A 20,099-nucleotide genomic window follows, 5' to 3' on the forward strand; every position below is an offset into this window, starting at 1 on the left:
CTGTAGTACCAGCTACAGCGATGTCACACCTCCTCCTGTACTCCCAGCTACTTGGGAGGCTGAGCGGGGAGGATCACTTGAGCCTGGGAGGTCAAGGCTACGTTGAGTTATGATCACACAACTGCACTCCAGCCTGGGTGACACAGTGACATCTTGTCTGTTAAAAAAAAAGGAAAATCAAAACTACATTGAGATACCATCTCACGCCAGTTAGAATGGCAATCATTAAAAAATCTGGAGACAACAGATGCTGGAGAGGGTGTGGAGAAATAGGAACAGTTTTACACCGTTGGTGGGAATGTAAATTAGTTCAACCATTGTGGAAGACAGTGTGGCGATTCCTCAAGGATCTAGAAATAGAAATTCCATTTGACCCAGCAATCCCATTACTGGGTATGTATTCAAAGGATTATAAATCGTTCTACTATAAGGACACATGCAAACGAATGTTCATTGCAGCACAGTTTACAATAGCAAAGACCTGGAACCAACCCAAATGCCCATCGATGATAGACCGGACAGGAAAAATGTGGCACATATACACCATGCAATATTATGCAGCCATCAAAAACGGTGAGTTCGCATCCTGTGTAGGGACATGGATGAACCTGGAAACCATCATTCTCAGCAAACTGACACAAGAGCACAAAATCAAACATCACATGTTCTCACTCATAGACGGGTGTTGAACAAAGGGAACACGTGGACACAGAGAGGGGAGCACTATACACTGGGGTTTGTTGGAGGGGATTGGGGGGACAGCGGGGGGTGGGGAGTTGGAGAGAGAGAGGATGGGGAGAAGTGCCACATATAGGTGAAGGGGAGGAAGGCAGCAAATCACACAGCCACGTATGCACCTATGCAACAATTTTGCATGTTTTTCACATGTAACCCAAAACCTAAAATGCAATTAAAAAAAAAAAAAGGCCAGGCATGGTGGCTCACACCTGTAATTCCAGCACTTTGGGAGGCCGAGGTAGGCGGATCACATAAGGTCAGGAGTTCGAAACCAGCCTGACCAACATGGTGAAACCCCATCTCTACTGAAAACACAAAAATTATCTGGGTGTGGTGGCGGGCGCCTGTAATCCCTGCTTCTCGGGAGGCTGAGGCAGGAGAGTCGCTTGAACCCGGGAGGCGGAAGCTGCAGTGAGGTCAGATCGCACCACTGCACTCCAGCCTGGGCGACGGAGCAAGATCACATCTCAAAAAGAAAAAAAACAAGAAACATTTACGGTTCCTGAAATTGCCTCCTGACATATTTTCAGTTCGGCATAAAAGTTTCTCTGTACACAGTGAACTGTGAGGTAACAGAAAGTGTAAACAGACCAGAACCTACTCTTCTGCCGACCACTGAGTTTCAGCCAAAGGCAGCCAAATGTTGAAACCGGGTTCAAATAAGGTAAACGCCAAGCTGCCACCAATGCGGCTATTTCTGTGCCTGGCTTCTGCGTCCCCTCCCTCCCTCACTTTGTTCCTTTCTCCCTTCTTCTTCTTTTTTCCTTTCACTTCCCTTCCCCTCTTCCCTTCCCTCCCATCACCTCCCATTCCCCCTTCCCTTCCCCCTTCCCTCCCCTCCCCTTTCTTCCCCTTCTCCTTCCCTTCCCTCTTCTCCCCTTCCCTCCCCTCCCCTCCCCTCCTCTTCCCCCGTTCCCTCCTGTCCTCTTTCCTCCCCTTCCCTCACCTCCCCTCCCTTCCCCCCTGCCCCCTTCCCCTCCCATTCCCTTCCCCCTCACTTCCGTCCCCTCCCCCCTTCCCTCCCCTCCCCTCTACTCACCTTTCCTTCCACCCTTCCTTCCCTGTTCTCTTTTTTCCTTCCCTGCTTCCCTCCCATCCCCTCCCCCTTCCCTCCCCTCCCCTACCCTCTGCTCCCCTTTCCTTCCCCCTTCACTTCCCCGTTCCCTTCTTTCCTTTGCTTCTTTCCTTCGCTTCTTCCCCTCCCTTCCCTTCCCCCTCCATTTCTCCCTTCCCCCCTTCCCTCCCCGCTTCCCTTCCCTTCTCCCCCCAACTTCCTTTGCTTTCCTGAGATGGAGATTCTCTCTTGTCACCCAGGCTGGAGTGCAGTGGCACAATGTCACCGCACGGTAGCCTCCTCCTCCCAGGTGCAAGGAATTCTCCTGCCTCAGCCTACCGAGTAGCTGGAATCACAGGCGCGTGCCACCACACCCAGCTAATTTTTGTATTTTTAGTAGAGACAGGGTTTCATGATATTGGTCAGTCTGGTCTCGCAGTCCTGACCTCAGGTGATCCGCCTACCGTGGCCTCCCAAAGTGCTGGGATGACAGGCACGGGCCACCATGCCTGGCCAAGAACAGATTTTTAATCAGCAAGAGGAATGAGGATCTAGTGTGCCCTGACCTCACCCTGGATTCTTGCATGGCTGAGTGGGAATTTCAAAGAATGACGCTTGGCACAGTTGGCAAAGAAGGAGTTAAGAGGCAGGCATCTGGGAGCCCAAGCCATCAAAGCATGCTGTGCTCCCAGGAGGCCCAACTCAGAGGAGAGGCTTTCAGACATGCCTCAGCTGAAAAACGTCTCAAAGGGTTGGAGGGAGGACTCGACTTTAGCACCTTTCTGTAAACGCTCTGGGAGAGGGTGGTGGGGTAGGTGGTGTCTTGGCCTTGGCTGGAACAAACAGCAAATTATTTTGGAATCTCTCTGGCAAGAACTTCCACGGGGCCTGGGGCCACCCCAGCAGTAAGGCCTGACCTGAAGCTGTTGATGTTGCTTCACGTCCTTTTTTGTTTTTGAGATGGAGTCTCACTCTTGTTGCCCAGGCAGGAGTGCAGTGATCTGATCTCGGCTCACTGTCACCTCCACTTCCCAGGTTCAAGCGATTCCCCTGCCTCAGCTGGGATGACAGGCACCTGACACCATGCACGGGCAATGTCTGTATTTTTATTCGAGACGGGGTTTCACCATGCTGGCCAGGCTGGTCTGGAACTCCTGACCTCATGATCTGCCTGCTTCAGCCTCCCAAACTGCTGGGATGACAGGTGTGAGCCACTGCACCTGGTGGTTTACGTCTTTTACTGGGGCACAGGGAGGTGGAGATGAAATGCTCTGTGCTGGTGGAGGCTGAGGTCTGCTCTCAAAGGGCCTCGAGGGCACCTGGTGGACATTTAGAGGAGGGCAGAGTGTCACAGGGACAGCAGAGGGCTCACCACGGATTCCATGAATTCAAGTCTGCCAAGACCAGGAGTGCGTGCAGTGGCTTCTGGGTGTGTTTGAAAGAATCCACCCAGCCGGGCACGGCGGCTCGCACCTGTAATCCCAGCACCTTGGGAGGCCGAGGAGGCCGGATCACCTGAGGTCAGGAGTTCGAGACCAGCCTGGCCAACATAGTGAAAGCCCGTCTCTACTAAAAATACAAAAATTAGCCAAGAGGTTGCAGTGAGCCGAGATCTTGTCACTGCACTCCAGCCTGGTCAACAGCACAAGACTCTGTCTGAAAAAAAAAAAAATTAAGAATTCACCCTATGGACATCGTCCTCTGACCCAGCAACTCCCGCCGTGACCCCTGTGAGCCCCGAGAATATGAGACAGGTCTCAGTTAATCTAGAAAGTTTTATTTCACCGAGTCATGACACACACCCGTGACCCAGCCTCAGAAGGTCCTGACCACAGGTGCCCAGGGTGGTCGTGGCCCATCTCAGTTTTATATGTTCTAGGGAGACAGGAGACATGAATATGCAAGGTGAACATGATTCGGTCAGGAAAAGCGGGACAGCTGGAACAACAGAAGGAAGACTGGAAGCCGGAGGGAGAAACTTTTGAGTTTCTGATGAGCCTTTCCAAAGGAGGCAATCAAATATGCATCTATCTCAGTGAGCAGAGGGTGACTGTGAACAGAACAAGAGGCAGGTTGGCCCTAATCAATTGCCAGCTTGAATTTTATTTCTAGCTTCATGATTTGGGGATTTGGAAACTTCTTTTTCTTTCATGCTTCCAAAAACTACAGAGCCAGACTTGGTCTCAAAAAATAAAAAACTAACTTCCCAACCTGTGACTGCCATAAATACCACTGCAGTGCACACTTTGAAAAGGCAAGCTGACATTATATAATTTCACGTTTAATGATTAAAAACAAAAACGCTGCTGGGCGCGGTGGCTCACGCCTGTAATCCCAGCACTTTGAGAGGCCGAGGTGGGTGGATCACCTGAGGTCAGGTGATCAGCCTGGCCATCATGGTGAAACCCCATCTTTAAAAAAATGCAAGTTGAATGCAAAATTCGGTAATTAAATTGCAAATGAATGCTTAGAAATAAGTATTAAGTATGAACAGGTTACCTTTTCTGGAGAATAGGTGAGGTAACAAAATAATTATTTTTCCTTTTTTACTTTAGCAATCACCATTGTTTTAAAATCTTTTTAAAAGTGAAACATTTTCAACATGCAGAAAGTACAAAATATAAATGGGCACATAGAAAAACACTATCAAAACACACAGGTGTTAGCAGTTAGCCATATTCCTTTGAATTTTTCTTAAAATGACAAAAGCAAGACTGCCTTACTGATACAGGTGGGGCCTCCTTCCTACCTCTGCCCCCGTCTGTCCTCACAGGCCAGGGCTGCCTTGGAGTCAGCGTTGCTCATGAGAAAGGGACATGCAGGGATTGGTGGCAGTGCCCTGGCCAGTGAGGTGCTGTGGCCAGATGCTCTGTGCCTGCTTCCCTGGGGAGCTAGGCCAAGCAGGGGCAGGCCGAAGGTTCCTGTGCACTGCACCTCTCATACAGCTAACACCGAGCTGCCTGGCAGACCATGGCTGGCACAAGCAGGGCCTGCTCTTTAGGGGGTGGGCTCATCTCTGGGCCTGCCTTACACGAGCAAGTAGACATCTTGTGGTGCAATACTCCTGGGCCCAAGGGTGCTGGCGGGGAGTGAGGGAGGGAGGCAGAATAAAGCTCCTCGGATCGTCCCTGCCTGTGTGTTTTTTGTGGACCTGCATTAAACTGCATTAAACTGGACATGAGTTCATACTGCGGTCTCCTCCAGGCCTCTCTTCTCTCAGGTGTGACCTGTGGGTGAGATTGCTCGGCCATGGGAAGGTGTGTGAGTCACCTTAGTCCTACCTGCTTGCTGCTCCTGGAATTTCCCCGGGAGTGGGGGGAAGCTGGGTCATTACCAACTGAGGGAAACACCAGCCTGGTACAGAGCACAACTCTGTCTGTGACATGGGGTGGTATGTATACACGTGTATGTGTGTGCGCACATACGCACTAAACCTTCATGCTTAGAATACCATCAGACACACAGAGAAGCTGGGAGAAGGTTGCTGAGTTCCCACACACCCTACGCTAGGCTATCCTATTACCTACATCTGCCATTAGCATTGAGTATCTGTCGCAGTTAGTGGACTGATATGGATACCCTCGTGTGAACTGAAGTCTCTGCTTTATTAACATTTCCCCTGTTTTTGCCCTACTGTCCTTTTGTGTTCCAGAATCCCACCCGGACGCCACATCACATTCAGCTGCCATGTGTTTCCAGGCCCCCATGGCTCTGGCAGTTTCTCAGACTTTCCTCGGTTTTGAGAACCTTGACGGTTTGAGGGGTACTGATCGGGTATTTTGTAGAGTCTCCCTGGATTGGAACGTGTTTGGGGTTGTGGGTTTGGGGAGGAGATCACAGAGGCAAATGCCCTCCACTCACATCATACCACGGGCAAGCAACGCTCACATCATACCACGGGCAAGCAAGTCTTACCTCGGGCTGCTGGGACAAAATACCACAGGCTGGGAGGCTCATAAACCAGTTATTCCTCAGAGTTTTGGAGGCTGGAAGGTCAAGACCGAGGACACGCTGTCTCAGCTGGTGCCGTCCAGCTGTGTCCTCACAGGGTGGAGGGGTGAGGGGCCTGCTGGGGTCTCCTTTACAAGGCCACTCATCCTCATCCCACTAAGAAGAGCTCCACCCTCATGACTGAATCACCTTCCAGCCTTCCAAAGTCCCCACCTCCTAAATCAGCACCATGGGGGTTAGGCTGCATATGTGAATTGTGGGGGCCATAAACACTGGGACAGTGGCAGCGGCGAGCTATCCACATGATGGATGGCTGACTGATGTTGGATTTGGTCCTCAGGATGAGGTTGCGTTTGCGTGTTGTTTCTGCCTATAAGCTGCCCCACCCCATTCCCATGTTATATTCCTTGGAAGGAAATCACCATGTGCAGCCAGCACTTGAGGAGTGGGGGGTTATGCTCCATTTCCTTGAGGTAGCATATCTATGTAAATTATTTAGAATTTAGGGACATGGGAGCCTTGCCTATTGTTCTTCATTTATTCAACAGTTTATTTACATCGGTGTGGACTCATGCATATTTATTTTGTACTTTGGGTTATAATCCACTACTACATTGTTTATTACAGTTTGCTGAAATGGTTCCACTCTGGCCACAGGGAGCTTTCAGTTGGCTTCTGTGCCCCTGGGACACAGCCTGTCATCGGGATTTGTGGGGCACGTCCTTACTTTCCAGCACAAGGAGATGCTCCAGCCTCATCTAGCCTATTTCCTGCCACAGCCCAAGACGCAGCCATTTCTCCCAGGAGCTCTGGCTCCTTTAGAGTTGAAGAATGGCAGAAACCAAGTTCAGGGTGCTAGGTGTGCTCACGGCTACTGGGGTATCATTGCTTCTAGGCGCTCTCAGCCGACAGAGCAAGGAAATGGCTGTGTATCAAAGAAGTCGCGTATGGATACATGTAAACATCTCTATGTGTATCCATCTACGTTTGCATTAAACTAGACCTGAGTTCCTACCAACGTCTCCTCCACTAACCCATGCCCACATGGATCCTTCCAGCCTCCTCCTCTTGCTTATCTGTGAACTTCCTCTCTAGCACTGAGAAAAAGGCTCCCACCATCAGCGTCCACTCACTTAACTGTGCGATTCCAGAATACACAAATAGGGGCTTCCTATTTGTTAAGCCACACTCCTGCCGGAAGCAACTCTTCTCCAGTTTCTTTTGAGGGACTTCTTTCACTTAGTGCTATGCATGTAGGATGTATCCATGTCTTTGTGCAGCTTGATAACTATTCTGTTTATTGCTGAATCATATTCCATCACATGAAGTGTTCGTTTCTTTAGCCACTCACCTACTAAAGGGCATCTTCGTCGCTTCCAGTTTTGGGTGAGTGTAAATAAAGCTGCTCACAACATCTGGATGCAGTTTTTTTGTATGGACATACATTTTCACATCAGTTGGGTAAATAGCCATGGCATGATTGCTGGATACTAGGTGAGACCGTGCCTAGCTTTGTAAGAAGTCTCTACACTGTTCACTGTGGCTGCAGGAACAACCTCCTCTTCCCTCACTTGGTCACATGCACGAACAGGAGAAAGGGTTGTTCTGTGCAGTCACGACAAATTGTGTCTCTGAAGGGGAGGGAATCAGGTCTCAGGCCCTTGTCAGAGAAGTTTATGGCCACAGCACTAATGCTGCTGGTGGGGATTTGGTTGTAGAAGATGGTTGGAGCGATTGCATGACCTTTGGTTGAGATCTTCATTTACAATTACAGAAACCACCCCTACCTCCCGCATTTAAAGGATGCTAGCCAATGGCTGTCACATGATCCAGGGCTGGCCATGTGTAGCGTGTGTCCTAGGGGAAGGAGGGCGACTTGGGTCCCTCACCCTCTGCAGGAAGGAGGGTGGCCTGGGTCCTTTACCTTCTGCGGGAAGGAGGGCAGCCTGGTTCCTTACCCTCTGTGGGAAGGAGGGCAGCCTGGGTCCCTCACCCTCTGTGGGAAGGAGGGTGGCCTGGGTCCCTCACACTCTGTGGGAAGGAGTGCGGCCTGGGTCTACCCTCTGTAGGCCAGCTGTACCTGGCCCTCCATGGTGAGGATTCTCAGGGTGCAAACAGCAGAGCAAACAGTGCAAGACCAGCCTCCAAGCCAGGTCACTCTGGAGGTCCTGGTAGTGCAGAAGAGAAGTGTGGTTGGCAGAGTTTCAGGGTGGCCTCCAAGTTCCCCTCCTCACTCTGCGGTATAATCCTTTCCCTCGAGTGTGGATGATGGATAGGTTCTGTTCTGTGGCAAATGGTGTGGGAGTCACTCCCATGACTATAAAATGTTACTTAAGATTCCTCCGTGGTGCAAAGAGTGAGCCTTCCCAGCCGGCATGGAGAGAAGGAGGGACCCTGGTTGCTAATTGTCTTTGGAGGTGTCCTGGGGGACCTCAGTCCTACAACCTCAGTAACTGACTTCCACAAACACTCTCGAGTGAGCCTGAAAGCAGACCTGGAGTACAGATGAGAGGACAGCCTGACAGCAGGATGCAGCCTGTGAGACCCGGGCAGGGCACCCACCTCCCCTCTGCATAGAGCTCTGATCCATGGTCTCACTGCTTTCGGCCGTGGGGTCCCCGGGAATCTGGAGGGGCCATGGGGCCGAGGGTGCGGCCTGTGGGCGGACGGAGGCCAAAGCTGTCCGGGAGAGGACGAGGAGGAGCTGGAAGACGCGGATGAGGACGCAGAGGAGGATCTGCTGCAGAGGGAGCCTCTGCTGCCGGTGGGGACCCAGCGCTTGTGTCTGGTCCACCCCGATGTCAAGTGGGGCCCTGGGAAGCTGCACATGAAGTGAGGTGAACACAGCGGGGGGTTGCAGGGGAGAAACAGGAGCTGGCACTCTGCGGGAGGGCCCCTGCAGGGAGGGTCTCATTGGTGGAGACTTGGGGGCTGGGTGCTGAGGGGACAGTCTCATAGGTGGAGATTCAGGGGCGGGGCTCTGATGGAAGACACTCAGGTGGAGACGCAGGGGCGGGGGCTCTGAGGGGAAGATCACAAGTGGTGTAGTGGGCGAGGCTTCAAGGGGCGATGCTCTGAGGAGAGGATCTGATGGGTGGAGATGCAAGAGCATGGCTCTGAAGGGGCGGGGCTCTGAGGGGAGGATTTCGTAGGTGGAGGTGCATGGGCGGGGCTTTGGGGAGAGGAGCCTATGGGGTGAAAAGGGCTGGGGCGGAGCTTATGGGGAGAAGCCCCTGGGGTGAGGTGGGGTGGGGTGGGGTGGGCCGGGCCAGGCCGGGCCGTGTCTTGGCGATGAGACCCTGTTTCTCTTGCCCTGGGTTCAAGGTAGGCACAGTGTTTTTGGGGTCAGGGAAGGGAGGGTGTCTAGCAGACCATCTGTGTCCAGTCCCCTGCCCCACTCCCCAGGAGGAAATCCAAATCCCTAAGTCACTGCAGGTGCCAGAGTCTCAAGACTGTTGACATCTCCCTTGGAAGCCCCTGTAGCCGAAGAGCGGTTCTCCTTCAAGGGTGTTTTCCAAAATGGGCAACTCTTGGGACAGTGGAAGCCCCAAACTGCTCAGAACGGCACCGAGACCTCCTGCATTTCCTCCCCCTAACCCTGCCTGCGGTTCTTGAGTTATCCCTGAGCACCCCTAGCTCCCTAGCTCCCTGCTGTGTCCACCTGGACCCCAAATCCTATATAAGGCAGGTTGGGGAGTCCTCATGTCCCATGGTGGCTCCAGCATCCTTCCCTGGCCAGATTCCTACTTAGAGGCCCTACGGTCAAGGCCAGGAGAAGGACACACCGGGCAGGTGTGGTTGGGGCCCTGGATCTACCCCAAAAGGAAGCGTCCCTCAAGGTGGCCCTTGTGTCCCCAGAGCTGAGTGACAGGTAGCAAAGGCCACAGTACTGGTGCACATTCTGGACGGCTGGTCCATGGTGCAGACGATGGTCATGTCCACCAGAACGCCAGAGAAGAAGCTTGTCTTTGGCAGAGGGAACTTTGAGCACCTGACAGGTGAGTCCGTCCACACCTGCTCCCTCCCCAAACCTCCTTTCTCATCTGTTGCTCCCTCAACCCAGACGTGTGGAAGGACAGGGGTCTCGCTGGGCCAGAGGGGAAGCGGGCCCATGAGTGGGTGGTCCAGGTGAGCTGGGAGCCCACATAAATAGGAGCTGGAGGGGTGGGAGGCTAGACCTGTGTCCCTCCTCCATGCACTCTCTTAGCGTGGGGTCCTGTGTGGGGGCCCTTGTGCTTCCAAGTTTTTGACCATCCGGCTGACAGTGCAGAGTGGGTAAGACCCTACTAACTGCTACTACTACTGCTAACTTACTAACTAGCCGAGGTGGGAGTCTGCTTCTGTGCCTGACTCAGAGGCATCTCGGCATCTCATCGGGGCTGGGATGTGTTCACCATGTTTCTGTGTGTGTCTGGCCCACCATGTGTTCACCGTGTATGTGTGTCCCCACTGGGATGTGTCCACCGGGACTCTGTGTCTGTCCCTGTCACGATGTTTTCACTCTGTGTGTGTGTGTGTGTGTGTGTGTGTGTGTGTGTGTGTATACATGTGTCTGTCCCTGTCGGGATGTGTTCACCGTGTGTGTGTGTGTGTCCCCACAGGGAGGTGTTCACCATGTGTGTGTGTCCTCACTGCAATGTGTCCTCCGTGTGTGTGTGTGTCTCCCCACAGGGATGTGTTCACCGTGTGTGTGTGTCTGTCTCCCCACAGGGAGGTGTTCACCATGTGTGTGTGCCCCCACTGCAATGTGTCCTCCGTGTGTGTGTCTCCCCACAGGGATGTGTTCACCGTGTGTGTGTGTGTGTCTCCCCACAGGGATGTGTTCACCCTGTGTGTGTGTGGGCATCCCCACTGCAATGTGTCCACAGTGTGTGTGGGGGGGGTGTCTCCCCCACGGGGATGTGTTCACTGTGTGAGTGTGTGTGTCCCAACTGGGATGTGTTCACCTTGTGTGTGTGTCCCCACTGGGATGTGTTCACCATGTGTCTCTGTTCATGTCACAATGTGTTCACTGTGTGAGGGGTGTGTGGGTGTCCCCACTGGGATATGTTCCCCATGTATGTGTGCGTGTCCCAACTGGAATGTGTTCCCCGTGTGTGTGTGTGTCTCCACACTGGGATGTGTTCACCATGTGTTTGTGTCTGTCCATGTCACGATGTGTTCACTGTGTGTGTGTGTCCCAACTGCGATGTGTTCCCCGTGTGTGTGTATGTGTGTGTCTCCACTGGGATGCCTGGCTCACCGCCCTGTCTTGTGTGTTTTTAGGAGAATCGTTCATGCAGGTGCAGCAGCGTCTCCTGAAAGAGAAGGAGGCCAAGATGAGGAAGGCCCTGGATGGGCTTCAGAAGAAGAGGCACCTGCTGCGGCGGCAGCGTGCAAGACGTGAGTTCCCCATGGTCTCCGTGGTGGGGTACACCAACTGCAGTGAGCATGCACCCAGGGGAGGGGGTCCCACGGTCTCTTGGTGGGGTACACCAGCTGAAGTGACCATGTGCCCAGGGAAGGGGTTCCATGGTCTCTGTGTGGGGTACACCAGCTGTGGTGAGGACTTGCACGGGGAGGGGGCTCCGCGTGGTGCATACACCAGCTGTGGTGAGGACTCACCCAGGGAAAGGGGGTCCCGTGGTCTGCATGGTGGGTACAGCAGCTGTGGTGACAATGCCATGTACCCCATCCTCCCATCCACAGCACCACCACCCCATCCACACACCCACGCTTCTACACCACCACCTCCCTCCATCTACACCATCTTCCCATCCACACCATCTCATGTTCACCTGTCTACACCACCAGCTCCCCTGTGTCTACACAGTGGCCCTGCTGCATCCGGCCTGAGAGCAGCCACAGTGGCTTAGTCCTGCATGTCGTGTGTGGCCCAGGGGTGCCTGGGGAGCTCAGGGACCTGGCACCCGGGGTGCCGCTGCCCAAGAGGGTGCTGTGGTCTCCACTCTGAGGACCCAGGTGTGGCTCCGCCTGAGCCCCTGATCTCCATGCCCTCCGAGGGAAGACCATGCTGATGAAGGCACTGACGGGAGACACTGACTTGCAGCCGCGGGACCAGCTGTTTGCCACGCTAGACGTTACAGCCCACGTGGGGACGCTGCCCTCACGCCTGACCGTCCTATACGTGGATGCCGTTGGGTTCTTGTCCCAGCTGCCACATGGCCTCATCGAGTCCTTCTCTGCCACCCTGGAAGATGTGGCCCACTCGGTGAGTCAGGGCTGCGGGTGGCTGTGGACACCCACTGAGACAGAGGCTGAGGTCTCAGACACCCACTCGGACCACGGGCCGGGGTCTTGGACACCCACTGAGACGGGCTGGGGTCTCAGACACCCACTCAGACCAGGGGCCGGGGTCTCAGACCTCACTTGGACCAGGGGCTGGGGTCTCGCACACCCACTCAGACCAGGGGCCGGGGTCTCGGACACCCACTGAGAGAGGCCGGGGTCTCAGACCCCACTTGGACCAAGGACCAGCCCTCGGACGCCCACTCAGCCCACTGGCCAGGTTCTCAGACACCCACTGAGACCAGGGACCATCTCTGAGACACCCCATCAGCCAAGGGGCCAAGCCCTCGGACGCCCACTCAGACCAGGGGCCAGGCTCTGGGACACCCGCACCACTCGGGGCAGAATAACAACTGTCTCCTCGGCCTCAGACTTAGTGTCCCACAAGCATCCCTTGACCCTGGGGCCGAGGCTGAGCAGTGGTCCCAGTGTCACCCACACTCAGCCACCGTGATGAGCCCATATACACAGGGCCGGGAGCAGCAGCTCACGCCTGTCATCCCTGCACTTTGGGAGGCCGAGGCGGGTGGATCATTTGAGGTCAGGGGTTCGAGACCAGCCTGGCCAACATGGTGAAACCTTGTCTCTGCTAAAAATACAAAAATTGGCCGGGCATGGTGGCAGATGCCTGTAATACCACCTACTGGGGAGGCTGAGGCAGGAGAATCACTTGAACCCAGGAAGCGGAGGTTGCAGTGAGCTGAGATCGTGCCGTCACACTCCAGCCTGGGGGACAAGAGCGAAACTCTGTCTCAAGAAAAAAGTAAAACGATTTCACAGTGGGATGAAGCCACCCAAAGCATTGAATGAGGAAGCAGTGGCTGGCAGGTGGCGGTTGAGTGGTCATTTGTGGCACCACCTTGTTTGTGGGTCTGGGGGTGCAGACTTGTCACCTGTGCTGCGGGAGGCGAGGTATGTGGAGTTGGGTGGGGCTCCGTCCAGTGTAAACCCAGCACCCGCATCCTGGGGTGTCCGAGGGCCTGTACATGGGGGTAGATCCCACCCCCACGCTGGCCTTGGGAACCCGTGGGAACCCCTCTCCTGGGCCTGCCTGCAAGCTTGGTGGGGTTAGGGCTCTGACTGCATGCCCGGCACTTGTAGGATCTGATCCTGCACATGAGGGACGTCAGCCACCCCAAGGCGGAGCTCCAGAAAGCCAGCGTCGTGTCCATGCTGCACAGGCTGCGGCTGCCCACCCCCCTCCTGGACTCCATGCTGCAGGTTCACAACAAGGTGGACCCGGTGCCCGGGTGAGTCCGGCCCTGGCACCCACACTCGTCTCACGCCTTCCCCTGCAGGCGCTGGAGACCCTGCCCTCGTGTGAACTGCTGACCGCTGGCACACAGGCTGACGCAGGGAGAATGGTTGAACCCAGGAGGCAGAGGTTGCTGCCCCAGCCCGTGTCTCGTGGGCAGCTCACTCCTGGTGACCCTGCTTTCCACAAACATCTCCTTTCCCTGCATGTGCTCAAGCCACATGGGGAGATGCCCTCTCTCCTCATCTGAACCTCAGCAGTGACACTCAGGACAGCAGGAGCTTCCCCAGGCTGTGCCCCACGGGTGGCTGACTCTGGGACCCCTGCTTTCTGCCGGCCTGTGGCCCTGAGGCTGAGCGGACTCTGTGGCCTCCTCACCCTTGCAGCTACCACCCCACGGAACCGAACGTCGTGCCCATGTCTGCCCTGCTGGGGCACGGTCTCCAGGAGCTGAAGGCTGAGCTCGATGCAGCAGTGTTGAAGGCCATGGGGAGACAGGTCCTCCCCCTCCGTGTCTGGCTGGCCGGGGGCCCAGCTCAGGTGAGCGGCAGCCTCCTGGCGTAGGAGAGGGGATGGTGTTCTGGTGGCCTGTCTCTGGCTCAGAAAGGGCTCCTTTAGGGTGCAGAAGGACCTGTGGAGTCCCCAAAAGCTTTACGATGCAGAGACAAGGTGAGAAATTTCTGAATGAGTTCGCAGCAAATGTGTACTGTGGAGTCAGTGTGCATACAACAGGCGCCTAATCTGTACTCACCGACGCTCAAACGCTATAGGACTCCCTACCAATAAGAAGGCAGGCTCCAGCTGGATACGGTGGCTTACGCCTGTCATCCCAAGACTTTGGAACCCCGACGTGGGCAGAAAACCTGAGGTTAGGAGTTTGAGACCAGCCTGGCCAACACAGTGAAACCCCATCTCTACTAACAATATAAAAATTTGCCAGGCGTGGTGGTGCATGCGTGTAATCCCAGCTACTCTGGAGGCTGAGGCAGGAGAGTCACTTGAACCTGGGAGGCGGAGGTTGTAATGAGCTGAGGTCACAGAACTGCACTCCAGCCTGAACGACAGAAAGCTCTGATCAATGAATACTTTGGGGTAAGCTTTTTTTTTTTTTTTTTTTTTTTTTTGAGGTGGAGTCTCACTTTGTTGTCCAGGCTGGAGTGCAGTGACCGATCTCAGCTCACTGCAACCTCCACCTCTGGGGTTCAAGTGATTCTCCAGCTGGACACAGAAGCTGACACCTGTAACCCCGAGAATTAGGGAGGCCGAGGCAGGAGGATCACCTGAGCTCAGGACTTTGAAGCCAGCCTGGGCAACAGAGTGGGATCCTCATCTCTACAAAAAATAAAAAATTACATCACACGCAATGGCTGACGCCTGTAATCCAACATTTTGAGAGGCCGAGGCAGGTGGATCGCTTGAGGTCAGGTGTTCGAGACCAGCCCGGCCAACATGGTGAAACTCCATCTCCATGACAAATACAAAAATCAGCCAGGCCTGGTGGTGGGCGTCTTTAATCCCAGCTACTCAGGAGGCTGACCCAGGAGAATGGCTGGAACCTGGGAGGTGGAGGTAACAGTGAGCTGAGATTGAGTCATTGCATTCCAGCCTGGGCAACAGAGCAAGACCCTATGTACAAAAAAAAAAAAAAAAACCAGGAGGAAAGATAGAAAGCTGGCCAGGGGCTGTGGCTCACGGGCACAGTGGCTCACACATATAATCCCAACATTTTGAGAGGCCGAGGCAGGTGGATCGATTGAGCTCAGGAGTTTGAGACCAGCCTGGGCAATATCGTGAAACCTCTTTACTAAAATACAAAAAATTAGCCACCTGTGGTGGTTCGTGCCTGTAGTCCCAGCTACTCAGAAGGCTGAGGCGGGAGAATCGCTTGAGTCCTGGAGGTGGAGGTTGCAGTGAGCCGAGATCGCGCCACTGCGCTCCAGCCTGGGGCAAGACTGTCTCAAAAAAACAAAAACAGCTCTGATCAATGAATGGTTTGCGCTAAGCTTTTTTTTTAATTTTGTAATTTTATCATAGTGAGAAAATAAACTAGCATCCACATACACACACATTCATGATACACCTAACTTTTTCTTAATTTTTTTTTTTAGACAGAGTCTTGCTCTGTCACCCAGGCTGCAGTGCAGTGGTGCAATCTCAGCTCACGGCAACCTCTGCCTCCCAAGTAGCTGAGATTACAGGTGCCTGCCACCATGCCTGGCTAATTTTTCTATTTTTAGTAGAGACGGTGTTTCACCATGTTGGCCAGGATGGTCTCGAACTCCCGACCTCATGATCCTACCACCTCGGCCTCCTAGAGTGCTGGGATTTTTTTTTTTTTTTCAAGACAGAGTCTTGCTCTGTCGCCCAGGCTGCCGTGCAGTGGCACAATCTCAGCTCACTGCAACCTCTGCCTCCTGGGTTCAAGCGATTCTTCTGCCTCAGCCTCCCAAGTAGCTGGGAATACAGGCATCCACCACCATGCACAGCTAATTTTTTTGTATTTTTAGTACAGACGGGGTTTCACCATGTTGGCCAGGATGGTCTTGATCTCTTGACCTCTTGATCCACCTGCCTCAGCCTCCCAAAGTGCTGAGATTACAGGCGTGAGCCACCACACCCGGCTCAAGTGTTGGGATTATAGGGATGAGCCACCATGCTTGGCTCTCTTGTTTTTTTGTTTTGTTTTTTTTTGGTGGGGAGGGCAGAGTCTGGCTCTGTCACCCAGGCTGGAGTGCAGTGGTGCGATCTCAGCTCACTGCAACCTCTGCCTCTGGGGTTTGAACAATTCAATTCTCCTGCCTCAGCCTCCCGAGTAGCTGGGATAACAGGTGCCCACCACCACCCCCATCTAATTTTGTATTTATACTAAAGATGGGGTTTCACCATGTTGGCCAGGCTGGTCTTGAACTCCTGACCTCAGGTGATCCGCCTGCCTCGGCCTCCCAAAGTGCTGGGATTACAGGCATGAGCCACCATGCCCAGCCTCATACCTTAATTTTTTTTTAAAACTGTATGACCTGAAGAAGATGCCCAATGAATTAACTTTTTTTTTTTTGACAGAGTCTCGCTCTGTCTCCCAGGCTGGAGTGTGGTGGTACGATCTCCGCTCACTGTAAGCTGCACCTACTGGGTTCAAGCAATTGTCTGCCTCAGCCTCCCCAGTAGCTGGGATTACAGGCACCCACCACCATGCCCAGCTAATTTTTGTTATTTTCAGTAGAGACGGGTTTCACCATGTTGGCCAGGCTGGTCTTGAATTCTGGACCTGACGATCCACCCACCTCGGCCTCCCAAAGTGCTGGGATTACAAGCATGAGCCACAACGCCTAGATTTTTTTTTTTTTTTTAAAGACAGAGTCTCATTCTGTCATCCAGGCTGGAGTGCAGTGGTGCAATCTCAGCTCACCGTAACCTCCGCCTCCCGGGTTCAAGTGATTCTCCTGCCTCTGCCTCCCAAGTAGCTGGGATTACAAGTGCCTGCCACCATGCCCAGCTCATTCTTTTGTATTTTTAGTAAAGATGGGGTTTCATCATGCTGGCCAGGCTGGCCTCGAACTCCTGACCTCATGATCCACCCACCTCAGCCTCCCAAAGTGCTGGGATTACAAGGATGAGCCACTGCGACCGGCCTGAATGAACATTTTCTAAAGATGCCTCCCATGTCCTGTCATGAAAACCAAATATTCCTTGGCTGCATATGTGGTAATAAAATTCATACACACATTTGACTTTAATCTCGTTCATTTATTTAAATGATCTGTATGAATTCCATGATTGTGTGGAAGAGCTGCTGAGACAGACCCCAGCGTTTTAGGATAGGGATTCGGAGCCGATGGAAGTCGGGGAAATTGCCTGTAACTTCATTCATCTCTGTGCAGCCTAGTCATGGGGTGAGGTAGCCGTGGGTACAGCTGATGAGTGTGTCTTTCTTTGTGTGTGTTTTTATTTTTTTAAAGGAGTTTTACTCTTGTTGCCCAGGCTGGAGTCCAGTGATGCAATCTCAGCTCACCACAACCTCCGCCTCCTGGGTTCAAGTGATTCTCCTGCCTCAGCCTCCCAAGTAGCTGGGATTACAGGCACCTGCCACCACACCCAACTAATTTTTTTGTATGTTTAGTAGAGATGGGGTTTCTCCACGTTGGTCAGGCTGATCTCAAACTCCCGATCTCAGGTGATCCACCCGCCTCGGCCTCCGAAAGTGCTGGGATGACAGGCAAGAGCCACCACACCTGGCCACAAGTGTATCTTTCTAGATTTTGGACACCATTTCTCCATGGCGACCAGGTAGCAAAAACAGAAGCGAGATTTCTTTTGGAAAATGAATCATGAGGTCCCAAAGAGAACCTATTCCAACGTGGGCTAAATCACCATTGTGAAGACCATCCTGAGAAGCTCTGATGTCTGTGGTTATACTGTGAAAGAAATGCCACACTTCCCCGGGAAGCGGGAATAAAAATGGCGGCGGGTACCCATTGACTGCCCGAGACCTTGAGCCACCAGCTCTGACAGGCGACAGGTAGAAAATGAGGTCTAGGCAGGATGCAGAAGCTCACGCCCATCATCCCAGCACTTTGGGAGACTGAGGCGGGCAGATCACTTGACGTCAGGAGTTCGAGACCAGCCCGGCCAACGTAGTGAAACCCCGTCTCTCTTAAAAATTTTAAAAATTAGCTGTGCAGCGGCAGATGCCTGCAATCCCAGCTACTCCAGAGGCCGAGGCAGGAGAATTGCTAGAACCTGGGAGGTGGACGTTGCAGTTAGCCGAGATCATGCCACGGCACTCCAGCCTGGGCAACAAGAGTGAAATTCCATCTCAAAACATAAATAAAAATACAAAGAAAAAGTTAACCAGGCACGGTGACGTGTGACTGTAATCTCAGCTACTCGGGAGGCTGAGGCAGGAGAATCACTTGAACCCGGGAGGCGGAGGCTGCAGTGAGCTGAGATCGCGCCACTGTACTCCAGCCTGGGCAACAAAAGTGAAACTCCATCTCAAAAAACAGAAGAAAACAAAATGAGGTATTTCCAGGATCTGTGTGTGAAAGCGGGTATGCATAGGACTTTAATTCACAGAGGTGACTATGGCCAGCACAGAGGGGCCGTAAAAAGAACAAATTCTTCCGGACCATTCCCGAGAGAAGAGGCTGCCACCCACACAGGGCATGAGGGGAGCCTGGGTCTGGCCAGGGAGGCAGAAATCAGCACAGGAACAGCCTTCAAGGGATTTCCACATGATGCGGAAGCAAGGCTGGGTCACAGCTCGGGGTTCGTGCCTATCAACAGTTCTGTGCACTCTGCTCTACGGGGCAGGCTTCAGTAGCCTCATACCCAACAAGGAATGATTTCAGGCCAGGAAAATAATTGGGTTGAGGCCAGGTGTGGTGACTCATGACTGTGAACCCATCACTTTGGGAGGCTGACGCGGGTGGATCCCCTGAGGTCAGGAGTTCGAGACCAGCTGATGCAACATGGTGAAACTGCATTTCACCGGGTGCGGTGGCTCACACCTCTAATCCCAGCACTTTGGGAGGCCGAGGCGGGTGGATAACAAGGTCAGGAGTTAGAGACCAGCCTGGCTAATATAGTGAAATCTCATCTCTACTAAACAAAAAAATTAGCTGGGCATGGTGGTGCACACCTGTGGTTACAGCTACTCTGGAGTAGCTGAGGCAGGAGAATTGCTTGAACCCGGAAGGCGGAGGTTGCTGAGTGGAGATCATGCCATTGCACTCCAGCCTGGGCGACAGAGCAAGACTCCGTCTGAAAAATAAATTTTAAAAAGAAATGCCATCTCTACTAAAAACACAAAAAGTACTCCGGGCATGATTGTGGGCACCTGTAATCCCAGCTGCTTGGGAGCCTGACGCACCAGAATCGCTTGAACCCAGGAGGCGGGGGTTGCAGTGAGCCGAGATTGCACCACTGCACTCCAGCCTGGGCAACAGGATAAGACTCCATCTCAAACATAATAATAGTAATAATTACCTGGGCATGGTGGTTTACACCTACAGTCCCAGCTACTTGGGAAGCTGAGGTGGGGGGATTGCTAGCTCAGGAGTTGAAGGTTACACAGAGCTGTGATTGTGTCACTGCACTCCAGGCTGAGCAACAGAGCCAGACCCCGTCTCTACAAAAAAAATATAATTAGCTGGGCTTGCTGGCTGACACCTGAGGTCCTGGCTTCCATGGGAGGTTGAGGTGGGAGGATTACCTGAGCCTAGGAGTTTGAGACCAACCTGGACAACATAGCCAGACCATGTCTCTACAGAAAAATAAAATAAGCTGGGCGTGGTGGTGCACACCTGTGGTCCTAGCAACTCTGAAAGGTAAGACAGCAGGTTCCCTGGAGCCCAGGAATTTGAAACCAGACTCTGCAACATGGTGAAACCCCATCTCTACCAAAATTACAAACATCTGCTGGGTGTGGGGGTGTGCACCTGTAGTCCCAGCTACTCGGGAGGCTGAGGGGAGAGGATCACTTGACCCCAGGAGGTTGAGGCGAAGCGAGCTATCACTGCACCACTGCACTCCAGCCTGGGCAACAGAGCAAGACCCTGTCCCTAAAAATAATTGCAAGAAATATCAAGCTGGGCGCGGTCGCTCACGCCTCTAATCCCAACATTTGGGAGGCTGAGGCAAGCGGATCACCTGACGTGAGGAGTTCAAAACCAGCCTGGCCAACGTGGTGAAAAATACAAAAATTAGCCAGGTGTGGTGGTGGCAGGTGCCTGTAATCCCAGCTACTTGGGAGGCTGCGGGGGGAGAATCACTTGAACCCAGGAGGTGGAGGTTTCGGTGAGCTGAGATCGCGCC

At 53.4% G+C, this 20,099-nt stretch overlaps 1 pseudogene; it reads left to right on the top strand.

Annotated features, from left to right (window-relative positions):
- The first annotated feature begins 9,671 nt into the window (after positions 1-9,671).
- Positions 9,672-13,850, top strand: LOC135271081 (putative GTP-binding protein 6; annotated as a pseudogene).
- The last annotated feature ends 6,249 nt before the right edge of the window (positions 13,851-20,099 follow it).

The sequence above is a fragment of the Aotus nancymaae genome, unplaced genomic scaffold, assembly GCF_030222135.1.
Source record: "Aotus nancymaae isolate 86718 unplaced genomic scaffold, 86718_ANA_hifiasm-v0.15.2.pri h1tg000075l, whole genome shotgun sequence".
Classification (NCBI taxonomy): domain Eukaryota; kingdom Metazoa; phylum Chordata; class Mammalia; order Primates; family Aotidae; genus Aotus; species Aotus nancymaae.